This window comes from Crinia signifera, chromosome 5 (assembly GCF_055691185.1).
Source record: "Crinia signifera chromosome 5, ASM5569118v1, whole genome shotgun sequence".
In the NCBI taxonomy this organism is placed as follows: domain Eukaryota; kingdom Metazoa; phylum Chordata; class Amphibia; order Anura; family Myobatrachidae; genus Crinia; species Crinia signifera.
The window spans coordinates 148159663-148173092 of record NC_139221.1 but is presented as its reverse complement, the minus strand read 5'-3'; positions in this window follow the sequence as shown (position 1 = coordinate 148173092).

Here is a 13430-nt window from a genome sequence, read left to right as displayed (position 1 = left end):
TTCAGGCATGCTATCTGGTCTGAAGTGAAGGGGGCTGCAGGCTTAAATGCATCGATCAATTCATGAACTAAATTTCCACTATTTATTAATATCAGTTAATTTAGTGTGTGCAGAGCCCCGAAAATGTATGTATGTATATATATCAGGGGCGGAGATACCGTAAGGCAGCCCCCGCTGCTGCTTGGGGGAGCGGGGGCTGCGTGGGCGCCGGGGGACATGTGAGTGTGACAGACAATCAGTGAGTCTGTCACACTACACTAGCGAGAGATGCCGCGCGGCTGCCTGCCGCTGCCCGTGCGCTCGTCGGCGCGGGCGCGGCCATGACAGTGTATGATCTGTCAATAAAAAAAAAAAAATTATCGACGGGCGGGTTGGTTGTCCAATGGGAGGTAGGGAGTGCGGGTGGGGGCGTGGCCTTGGATGAAGCGTCAGAGGCAGGGGAAGCAGCAGTGTCTGCTGGTCCCTGCCTCAGCTTCAGCTTCTCCTATCACGTCACACGCTGGAGAGGCCGCCAGACAGCGGAGCCGGGAAATCAGCAGAAGGGACTGGGAGCAGAAGTGAAAAAGTGTCCCAGTACCACTCCACCTTACTTGCCAAAAACAGAGGTGCGATTTTTTTACACCCTCACTATTTAAAATAAGTATTTATATATATATATATATATATATATATTATATACATACATACACACACATATACAGTATATATATATATATATATATATACACTGTATGTGTGTGTGTATATATATATATATATATATATATCTCACAGTGAGTCTACATATATATATATATATATATATATACACACACACAGCAGATTCCATTACAGTGTCTTATATAGTGCAGCAGATTCCGTTACAGCATCTTATATAAAGCGCAGCAGATTCCGTTACAGTGTCTTATATGGTGCAGCAGATTCCGTTACAGCGTCTTATATAGCGCAGCAGATTCCGTTACAGTTTCTTATATAGCGCAGCAGATACCATTACAGTGTCTTATATAGCGAGGCAGATTACGTTACAGTGTCTTATATAGCGCAGCAGATTCCGTTACAGCGTCTTATATAGCGCAGCAGATTCCGTTACAGTGTCTTATATAGCGTAGCAGATTCCGTTACAGGGTCTTATATAGCGCAGCAGATTCCGTTACAGTGTCTTATATAGCGCAGCAGATTCTGTTACAGCGTCTTATATAGCGCAGCAGATTCCGTTACAGTGCCTTATATAGCGCAGCAGATTCCGTTACAGTGTCTTATATAGCAGCAGATTCCGTTACAGTGTATTATATAGCGCAGAAGATTCCGTTACAGCGTCTTATATAGTGCAGCAGATTCCGTTACAGTGTCTTATATAGCGCAGCAGATTCCGTTACAGCGTCTTATATAGCACAGCAGATTCCGTTACAGTGTCTTATATAGCGCAGCAGATTCCGTTACAGTGTATTATATAGCGCAGCAGATTCCGTTACAAGTTCTTATATAGCGCAGCAGATTCCGTTACAGGTTCTTATATAGCGCAGCAGATTCCTTTACAGGTTCTTATATAGCGCAGCAGATACCGTTACAGTGTCTTATATAGCGCAGCAGATTCCGTTACAGGTTCTTGTATAGCGCAGCAGATTCTCTTACAGGTTCTTATATAGCGCAGCAGATTCCGTTACAGAGTCTTATATAGCGCAGCAGATTCCGTTAGTGTCTTATATAGCGCAGCAGATTCCGTTACAGAGTCTTATATAGCACAGCAGATTCCGTTAGTGTCTTATATAGCGCAGGAGATTCCGTTACAGTGTCTTATATAGCGCAGCAGATTCCGCTACAGTGTCTAACATAGCACAGCAGATTCCGTTGCACTTGGGGGGGGGGCGCAATAGATTTTTTGGCAGGGGGGAGCAAAATTTATAGTTACGCCACTGATATATATATATATATATATATATAGATAGATAGATAGATAGATAGATAGATAGATAGATAGATAGATAGATAGATAGATACAGAAGTACCAACACACTCACCATTCCTAAGAATGAGGTGCAAACAGCACACACTTCCTAGGATGGGGTGCATTGGCCTGTGACCACACACTCTAGTAAATACAAACACAGGGGGCCCAGCACTCACTACAACAAGCTAACTCACCTTAACATTCAAATAATCAATTAAATAAATAATGGGGTTTTAGTTCATGAATTGATCAATGCATTTAAGCTTGCAGCCCATCACCAAGGGACTCCATTTCACTGCAAGTCCTACACTAACAACTGGTTTTCATGGGAACCTGGCCACTGCTTACACATCATAGCTAAAATGAACATGTTTTTTTTTTATGTGTAAGCAGTGGCCAGGTTCCCATGAAAACCAGTTGTTAGTGTAGGACTTGCAGTGAAATGGGGTCCCTTGGCGATGGGCTGCAAGCTTAAATGCATTGATCAATTCATGAACTAAAACCCCATTATTTATTTAATTGATTATTTGAATGTTAAGGTGAGTTAGTTTGTTGTAGTGAGTGCTGGGCCTATATATATATATATATATATATATATATATATATATATATATATATATATATATATATATATATATGTGTGTATATATATATATATATATAATATATATATATATATATATATACACACACAATTCCAATACTGCCGGCACTCGAATGGTTAATTAACATGCTCCCGGTGCCAGAGAAGTGATCATGTAACTGTCCAAGGGTCCCATGGGTATGGGAATAAATGGCACTCGGAAGACTGGGTAAAGCAGAAAAAATGTATTGCGGTTTTGCAAAGGGGAACGTTTCGGGGGTTCAACCCCGTCCCCAGCCCCAACCTACAGCACTTTTCTCCACCCCCTGCTCGGACGGTTCCGTAAGAACGATTTCTGGCCTGACCTCACTCCTTGTTCGGACGTGCGATGCATTCGCACATGTGCAGATACACCTCTGCACATGCGCAAATACCAATCATCGGCCATCCGACCGCACACGGAACAGTCCGACTCAATCAGAATATGGGCCCCTTTGCAATACGCTGCATAGTGGGAGATTTTAGATTACATTTGGAATCCCCCCTCTAAAAATCCTGTGTTTGCCACTGAAGAGGTGGATAGGCTATACGGATGTCACCTTTCCGATCCCCAATTTGATAAATATAAGACATCACATTCACATTTTTTATTTTTAACCAATTAAATTTTATTTTAGTAACCATAAGGACCTATTATCCCACCCACATACTCGAATAATCATCTCGTCCTCATTCGATTGAGATAGAAGTTTAAATAGTCACCATGAGATTTTCAATAAAATTATAATAATATATATTAAACAATATATACATGTAGACACTTATACTAACACAATTCCACATAAGCACCAATTCACATAAATATAGATATATTGGAAATATACATCTATGCATGCATATATTTCTGTATATGTGCATGTATGTGTGTATGTTCACATATGCATACAGCTAGAAAATATATTGAGGACACACTTAGTCACTGATCAATAAGATGAGTTATATCAACCTGCCCCTATTAGGAATTAAATTAAAAGGATGGGCTAATATGATATAAAAGGTCACTATAATTTATCATCTTTCACTATTTAGAATTAGCAACCAAAAGTACCATAGTTTATCTATGATAAGTATCACCACGTATCTTCACATCTCCTAAAGTTAATTAAATATTCACATAGGTAGCAGTAGCACATTAGAAATGGCACAGATCTATTCAGTAGTTAAAATCTGGCTAGGAACCTGAAGAAAGGTTCCTAGCTACTTCATAGTTAGTCAGGGAAGAATGGTAGCGATAAAGGCACTTCCGGCCAATGGAACGCACTTCCGGGTGCGCTGGAAGGCAACACGGAAGTGCGGCACACTACGGCGGCAGCAAGTTCTGCCGCCGATCGTGAACAAAGGAGGGGGGATCAAGTGAAGGAACATGGATCCCCCCACTCCTCCACAACACCACCATTGTAGTGGGAACATTATAAATATCCAAGAAAGCCCTGAAATAGTTAGAGAACCGGACTAACAGCCGCAAAGCAGGCTGGGTAGTCAGGCCCCTCCAGTCAAACTCCTCTTAGTACAAATAATTTCTGTAATCAAGTGGGACCATACATTAGTAGCCCTGGTATTAATAGAGAAAAGGTGTAGACTAATAAGTTTTGAATGGTAGAATAACCAGAGCTAATTATATAAAGATAGGAAGTGACATAGCCCTATTTATACAGGAGCCAGGGGAAAAAGGCAATCTCATTCCCTCTGAACCTCACACTGTCTCACACCTCTAAAAGGGTAAGGCAATCTGCTATACAATACTTGATGTATATTCTTAATGGGCTGAAACTTTGCTTTTGTCAGAAAAATGCTCTTAAGGGACAAATTACTTGGAAATTGTATACATTGTTTCTTTTATTGAAAAAAAAAATATATATATATTTTTGGCCAATATTAAGTGGTTTAAGAATGTATGTTTTTCCTTTTTGATAGTGAAAACCAAATTGTTTGATCTAACCACAACTCTGTACTGGTTGCTCCTGTCCTAGAATTTGTATCGGTATGTATGCCATTTTTTGACCTTTAATATTAGAAAGTAGCTTTTATGTGAGACAATCCCTTGGCGGGCCATTTATAATAAAGAGCGGAAAAATTCCCAATCAGAAAAAGTGACCTCATAATCGGGACTAACTCAACATCGGGTAGGCCAATAAGTCCATAAAAAACACTTATTACAACCTCCGAACCTTGTTAATAAATCATTTACATATGTTCAAATTAAGATAATATTGCATCAAACGTGATATTACTAGCCATTTTTTGCATATTTTGTTTGTGATGTTTAGGTTGGCCTTAAAATGAGATGGACCTAACAGACAGGGAGAACCACAATCTGAATAGCACATGGTATTGTGAGGGGTATCCTCTGCCCTTAAATATACACGGGAAGGTATGCAACCATGATAGTAGCTAAGACTATATAGTGTTAGGAATTCAAACTCTAACCTGGTATTTATTTACACAGAGTGGTGATATTTAATTAAAACATCCCCACCATCGGGATAGACCTAACACAGGATCTTTCTTTGGAGTAATCCTCAAACCCCACAAGTCCAGAGGTAAACACCCTATTATAGACTCAAAAGAAGCCCTGGGAGAGGGCATATGTCCTCAATAAACTTAAACCTGTATACTTGTTTGCAGTTATCCGTTTCACTGCATGCGGTCATAACTTCTAAAACAAAAATCCCAGATTTTGATCTGAATATCTGACAGAGAAGGTCCCAGAACCACAACGTAAGTTTCGTAACATACGAAATAGAGTGACCTTATCTATAAAGAATGTATTCTCCTTTTTTTCGAATATAAAGTCAAACCTATATACAACAGTGTCCTAAAAAATAATACATTATCTCCACCAGGCACCTCAAGATATATAAAAGATCATATTGTGTCACAATACCTGGTTGGGGATATATCCCGTTTTCGAAAGTCATGGAAATTGGTCAACACTATTTGGTACGTCACCTTGAAGGCTATAATAGTCCACAAACCTATATATTTTTTTGGAAGTGTTTTTTCTTCCTTTCACCTGTTCTTTCTTTCACCTGTTCTCATGGGATGCGGTCATTTGGTCGAATGCATTATGGTCGAATGTCATTACATCGAATCCATTAGGTCGAATTGCTAAAAGGTCGACATGATTCTAGGTCGACATGGGAAAAGGTCGAAATGATTCTAGGTCGAAAGGTCATTAGTTCGACAGGTCATTAGGTCGACAAGGTCATTAGTTCGACATTGTCTAGGTCGACATTCACAAAGTCGACATGGGGTTTTTCACTGTTTTTTGAGCCGACATGTGCTGACAGGTGGTATTTCATGCCCTACCATCCACTAGGGCGTGGTGGGAGAATAAAATAGTGTGCCGAGCGTAGCGAGGCACCGTGCCCGACGCATAGCGAGCGCAGCGAGCGAAGCGAGGGGATGCAGTGCACTTTAAACTGTGTCCATGTCGACTGTGTGGACATTCAGGTAAAAAAACAGTGAAAAACACCATGTTGACTTTGTGAATGTCGACCTAGACAATGTCGAACTAATGACCTTGTCGACCTAATGACCTGTCGAACTAATGACCTTTCGACCTAGAATCATTTCGACCTTTTCCCATGTCGACCTAGAATCATGTCGACCTTTTAGCAATTCGACCTAATGGATTCGATGTAATGACATTCGACCATAATGCATTCGACCAAACGATCCCAACCCGTTCTCATGTACCCATATAATCTCTGTTTCTAACCATCAATTGATGTATTAAGAAAACTTGGATTATCCAACTGTGACTGTCATCGCCTAAAAGTGAAGTCCATTGATTTTAATACCAATTCTTTTGTTTTTATTATTATTATTGACAAAATGTATGTTTAAATTGTAATTAAATATTTGTAAAATACAAATTTTTATGTTTATAGCGAACCCCCAATGAAGTCTCTTTAGGGACGAAACGCGTTGGTACATCAGTTTGCTAACTTGAAATATTTGAAATGCACCACTGAACTTTTTATGGTCTGGAATATCCACCACTGTCTTGTGGAAAAAGAGACTTTTAAATAAATGTTTATAAATTTTGGACTTTACCTTTATTCGAATTTGTTTTGAATCTTGTCGAAGGCCCACAGAGACCCAATAACTAAAGGTCTATACAGGGGCGTCAACTTACAACTGCTATCCATATATATATATATATATATATATATATATATATATATATATGTAGATATGTATCTATATATATACAGGTCTATTTTTCAGCAGGCTCCAGCAGGAACTGAGGCCCTTATTCTAGTTCACTCTTTCTGACAAAATATTTCTTAGATGGACAAAACCATGTGTACTGCAGGTGAGGCAGGTGTAAAACCCAACCCAAATCTAATTATCCCTGCACAAGTAACACCTGCCTCACCTGCACACATAATTCCTATTTTGAGGGCAAAAATACTTAAATGTAGCATTTCTGTTGTTTAGCAACCTGAGGCTATTGCCCGGTGTTTTATAAGGTATTTTCCCGGGCACTAATTAAATTTATATATGGTGAATGAGTAAATGGAGAAGATAAAGGGATAGAAAGATTAGCGGAGGAAAGAAAAGCACACTGAGATATACCACGTATTAGGGCAATTAAGTCTGTTGTTAGATTAATTAGTCACTTATAGAAAGATCGCATAGCTGAACTTGTCATTAAGTCAATGAGGTTTAACGCTGTTCAGTCTGTGGATCCAGATTGCCTCTCTTTTCAGCAGGAGTCCTTCTCTGTCTCCTCGACGTAAGGATTCTGGGATGTGGTCCACGATCATATGTTTGAGGCTGTGACCCATCTGGGCAAAATGTTTGGCCACTGGCTGCTCATTCTCTTTGCCACTAAGGGCTTTGTTGATAGAGGACCTGTGGAGGGCCATCCTGGTACGTAGAGACCTGATTGTTTTGCCCACGTACAGCAATTTGCACGGACACTGGATGACGTATACCAGATGGGTGGTGGTACAGGTAACGATATGCCTGATGGGAAAAGTTCTGCCATCTACTGGGTGGATAAATTTAGAGCCTGTCAGCATGTGTTGGCAGGTAGTACAATGTAGACATTTATAACACCCATTTGGGCGCTGTAGGAATCCACTGTTGAGTTAACACTGTTTTCTAATTATCATGTGTACATCACTTATCATGTTTACACTACAGGGTGAACCAGTCACGCCAGGCAATGCTGGCATCTACGTATGCCGGACGCTGATACAGAGCTCTTAACAGGTCACCTAGGAGACCAGTAGCTTGCGCTCCAACCTGCGTTCCAGCGGCAGGATATCCGCCGCCCAACACTTCCTCTCAGCGACCACTTCCGGTTTTGATGCCAGCACGCCGGAGTAGCGTGATTTGCTCACCCTCCTCACGTTTTATGATAAAGGTAAGCACACTACTTTGTTTATTACTGTACATTAACCTTGACAAAGGGGTGTCATATACCCCGAAACGTTGGAAGCTATTTTTTGCTGAAATATGTTTTTTCAAAAAAATTCCCAGAGTGCCGCTGTTGTCTCTTCACCCACCTGCATTTACCTGTTCCGGAAGGCACCTGGGTTACCTGCGTTGCTGGAGGAGTGCCAGGCCTACACCTCTATCTTTATATATATATATATATATATATATATATATATATGCAGGAGGGGATCGCGGCACTCGGGACTGACGTACAAAGAATCGACTGGAGCCAATTAATATGGTTGACGTTTCAGCCTTTTTAATCAAGGCTTTTTTCAAAACAGCTTACATGCATTTCAAGCTCCTCTTTGTCCACCAAAATTTTTCTAAGGTGGTGTTTTCAAATATATATTTTTTTAAATAAATGCATTCCACGCCATCATTTCGTTCATCCCTCCCGGCGTTAAGGTGTTCATATTAAAAATCCATTCAGCCTCTCGCTGAGTTAACTGCCGGTGCAAAACAGAAGAAGAATGGATGTGCTTTCTTACCTATATGTAGCCTCCGTGAACCGTGTAGTCCACACATTTATGTTATTGTATAATACAAAATATATATAGAAATTATGCTATACATCAAGAGGTGCTTTGAAGTCCATACAGTGCCATCATTAATTTTTCAAACTGTTACATTTTTATTTTTATGTACATAGCAGGTTTTCCATGCTTTTACTACTACCTTCATCTTTATTTCATTTTACTCACCACTTTTAATATAAGCCTTCTATTTTTAATATGTTTTTAACAATAGTTTTGCACAGGCATCCAACAGATTGTATGGTTGGTCCGATTGTACACACACTCCCCCGCTGCCAAGGACAACCAGGGAGCCGAGCGTCTAGGGTTGCCTAGTGACTGCCGCAAGTCACAGTGGGCGGACACCTGGCTCCCGGAAGCAGGCCCCGGGAACGCCACGGCAGTGAGGACTACACGGTTCACGGAGGCTACATATAGGTAAGAAAGCACATCCATTCTTCTTCTGTTTTGCACCGGCACTTTATGCACAACATTGCACGTCCTGATGAAAAAGCCGACATGGCCTTGAAACGTTGACGACTATGTATCGACACCAACTACATTAAAAACTTTTTGATTTCTACTAAAACCCGTGGAGTGCCGCCTCATTACCAAGGGCTCTGCCATAAGCCCCTGGTCCTTTACCTGTATCCCCCTGTGGAGGAAGGCACCGCGGTACTTGCTATTTTCGTCCGGAGTGCCGAACTTCTCCTGCTGCTATATATATATATATATATATATATATATATATATATTTATTTATATATAAAGATGGTATTAGCGCTGATTCCCTAGAGTTAACCGTTAAATGTAAAACGTTAACGTCTATAATATAACGTCCAAATTGGGAATCTGTTATGCCCAGGAATGTTTTGTAAACACAATCCCTCTTTTGAAGGGCGGCTGCTTCTCTCCAATGTGTTAATGTCCAGGAACACTTACAAATGGATCTACGAAAAAGAGTGAGAGATAGCGCCTCCTAGTGTAGTAAGTTTTTATCAATTCGATATCCTCCACCACATGGGAAATCGACACCCCTAAAAGTGAAGGCGTACCGTAATTAGTAGTATCTCTCCACTATAAAGCAAGCCCGTATTCAATATCCCAGATGCAGCTGATGTAATCAGATTTCCTCAGACTTCTATATTATCCACCTAGAGTGCTTCAGTGGTATCCCACATTTAGTTCATATAGATATTTTTTTAGAAATGGAGAGCAAAAAGGAGATAATAGTGTGAAACAATCCTACAATTTTATTACGCATCAAAATGACAACTCAGTTGCCCTTACACTATTAAGTTATGATAAAAAGCTTAGCTGGTTTGTGCCATGCCAGCACCCAAGAGGTGAGTCACTGTCCACCAAATGTCCCTCAATGTGTTTCTTCCTCTGCAAAATTATTGCTGGACTTCTTCTGGACCTCTTTCATACTATACTGTACTTGGGTTATTAAGTTTTCCATTATTTTAAGACATATTTATACTGAATTTTAAAAAGCATATGTATCTTACATTAAGCATTTTCATTCTCGTGTAAAATAGTCAGATCAGTATAGGAAAATGTGAAAAGTCGTTGGGAAATCTTGCATCCAAATCAAGTCAGGTGTATGGATATTGCCTTGAGATAGTTTCTAAAATTTTCTAAAAATAGATATCAGATCACTGTTTTGCTTGTTTTACTATATATTTTTATAATGTGTAAAATTAAATATACATGAAATTATTATTATTTGTTTAGAATAGCTTACTTTGGTTTAATTTTATAAGGTAATTATAGATCTCTTTAAATATTATATCAACAGAAATAAGTTATGTTATTTTAGTTCTCTTTAACATAAGCTAGCCAAATTTTAAAAAGCCCCCTCCAGGAGAGTCCTTGAGGAAGCTCCAGAGGAGAGGTTGCAGCACAGTTCAAAATTCAAATAGGGGAGGCACAGCAGCTGCCACCAACTGCCTTTCCAAACTGACTCACTGGCATTTGGTGTTGTTTCCCTATTTGAATTTTGGACTATGCTGCAGCCCCACCTCTGGTGCCGCCACTGGAGGTAATGTCTGAGCTGCGGGAGAAATAGCTCCGTGATTAGGTTATGTGGCTCTGTCCTCCACCGTTCAAGGTCATAATTGGCTGTATTTGATCTGCTTCTTTTCCCTTATATGTTGCATTGTGGTATACGGTATCCGCCTGTTGGGAATACATACCGAACGGGAGGACACTTATTCCTGTCAACAGCAGAAAGAGACAGCGCATCTGTGTTCACTATACAATAGTTGTATGTGCGTTTTCTAGGAGTGATAACCCTATGTGCTATGTTGAAGCAGTCTCAGGGTGCCGTATAAATTCTGTTTTCTATATATTTCTGTAGTTTATTTTATTCCTTTTTCACTGTGCCACTTACTAGGGTCTGTAATCATAGAAATAAGGAACTACAAAAGGATTTTTGGGGAACAATCGGGCCCCATTCGGACCGTGAGATGAAGCCCTGGAAGGAGGTTCTGTAGGATAAAATTCCTTAGATGCTGAAGCTTACTGCAGAATAGCCAACATAGATTTCACAATGAATTCTTCAAAACACAATGTCAATTAACTTGTGCAAAATGTTGAAATTTGTAAATTATAGAATTTCCATACACCTGGAATTTAATTACAAAAGTTAGACATCCAAATGTGTGGGTGTCCTCTGTTTTGTGAGAATACCATTCTACTAGCATGTCACAAGTCTAGGGCAGATTGATGGATCAATCTAGTGCTTAGTTGCTAATGAATGTAACTAATTTGTCTTTCTAGGTTTTTATGACAGTCACCAGTGGGCTGCCAGACTAGGGGTCCAGTCAGAAATCGGTGGTAAGTTGTGACGTTTGAACAAATTTTAATTGAGTGTGTAACGATAACTCTGTGTGCATTTTCAATGCTGTGTCATTTCCGATTATATCATCATCCGCAGGCTTTCTATGAAAATAACCAGCTTCTGTGATCTGCTGGCTGCATCAGACCCTGTGTCTGTAAACATTAAAGTAGCCATCAATGAGTAACCCTCGTTGCCGGGGCAGTGAAATTATACTCGAGGATACAGTCACTAGCATAATAAGAAAAAATGGGCCTAAACACCCCTCCTCTAATTTCTCTAGCATATCAATCATGATGTGGCTTGCAGGGCACTGAAAGTGAGATCAGTGTTCAGTGACCTCACTGGGACCCGCTGAACTTGCAGGTCATTGGCTATATAGCCAAATTGACCTGAATGTTCAGCAGACAAGAGGGGTCATGTCCCTGATGCCCCTGTGCGATGGGCACCGGGCTGATGTTTGTGTAAAAAATTGAAAAAACTATTGTGTATTGTTGTGGAACGATGTGTCACAGCAAGCCTGCAATGCATGCAGGGACGTATTCGTATACGAATGTGCTATGAATACGAATTGATGTATTTTCGGCATAGTAAATGCTGAAAATACGTATAGTCAGTCGTATTTGCATATAACTGCCTACTAATATACATATTTCAGGTGTATTCGCCTTATTAAATTTCCCCCATTGAGTTTAATACTGGGGAGGACCCCACCAGATATTCATTGGGGAGGTCTCCACTTCCCCAGGATCCTTGCCCAGCTGACCAGTTAGGGGGTTAATGCTTTGGCTGGGGGGGACTTGTATAAAAAGTCTCTCCCCAGCTGTGTCATTACTCAGCTGGCTGGTTGGGCCCGGTGCTGGTTCTTGAAATATGGGGGACCTATACTCATTTTGCCATCCGTATTTTGGGAACTAGGACCGGCCCTTGAGCCTGGTGCTGGTTTATTTTTTGTTACACTGCAGCCTGCACAGATCTGACTGATCTGTGCAGGCTGCTGACTCGTATTTGTATGGCTGCTAAATATGAATACGAATACGTCAGTATACGCCCACCTACGCCATCGGCCAAATACAAATCAGTAAATAGGGCAGATTAGTAAATCTTATATTCTTCTCATATTTCAGGACAAATATGACTGATGGTGGTCATATTCATTCCTATTAAGAATACGACTGAGTTGTATTCGTATTATTAGTATATTGCCCCCAATAACATTAATTTCCAGTTCAGTTTTGACTGTCTCACAGTTCACAATATTGATAACCAATATTGGCCAAAGGCTGGCTAAACTAACCACCAACACATTGGCACACAGCAGTTTAAAAGACACATCTATAAAACATTGTGACACAGCAGTGGCAGACAGGATGGCAACTTAACAAACTATATGACCCATGAATGACTTTTAGAAGTACATACAATCTCCTGAAATTCATCTCCTTTGTAGCCACTTAATACTGGCGGAGATTTATAGACGACATTTTGTTTTTTTGGTCTGGTGACGAGAAATCGTTTTTTGCAGCAGTTTAAATTAAAACAATTGTTCCATTAAATTCACCTTCAATTGTAGTAAGATTGGAGTATCATTCCTTGATCTATAGGTGTATATAGAGAATGACCAATTAAAAACAAAAGGTTATAGGAAATCAACCGATTCCAACAGTCTGTTAGAAAGATCCAGTGAACATCATAGCAATTGGTTGGAGAGTATACCTTATGGCCAATATATTAGGATAAAACGTAACTGCTCAGAGGAGCAGGTATGTGATGAGCAGATAAAAGATCTAAGTGAACGTTTAACATCAAAGGGATATAGCCATCAAACGTTACAAAAAGCAAAATTAAGAATTGACAAAGTTAACAGTGTTTATTTGTTAAAGGAAAAAAGAGATCAAACTATTGATAACTCCTACCAATGGTCGTTTGTATCAAGATATAGTTCTTGTCATTAAGACATTGAAACAATATTTAGGAACAACTGGAAAATTCTAACTCAGGATCAAATATTAGGGATACCAAAAAACC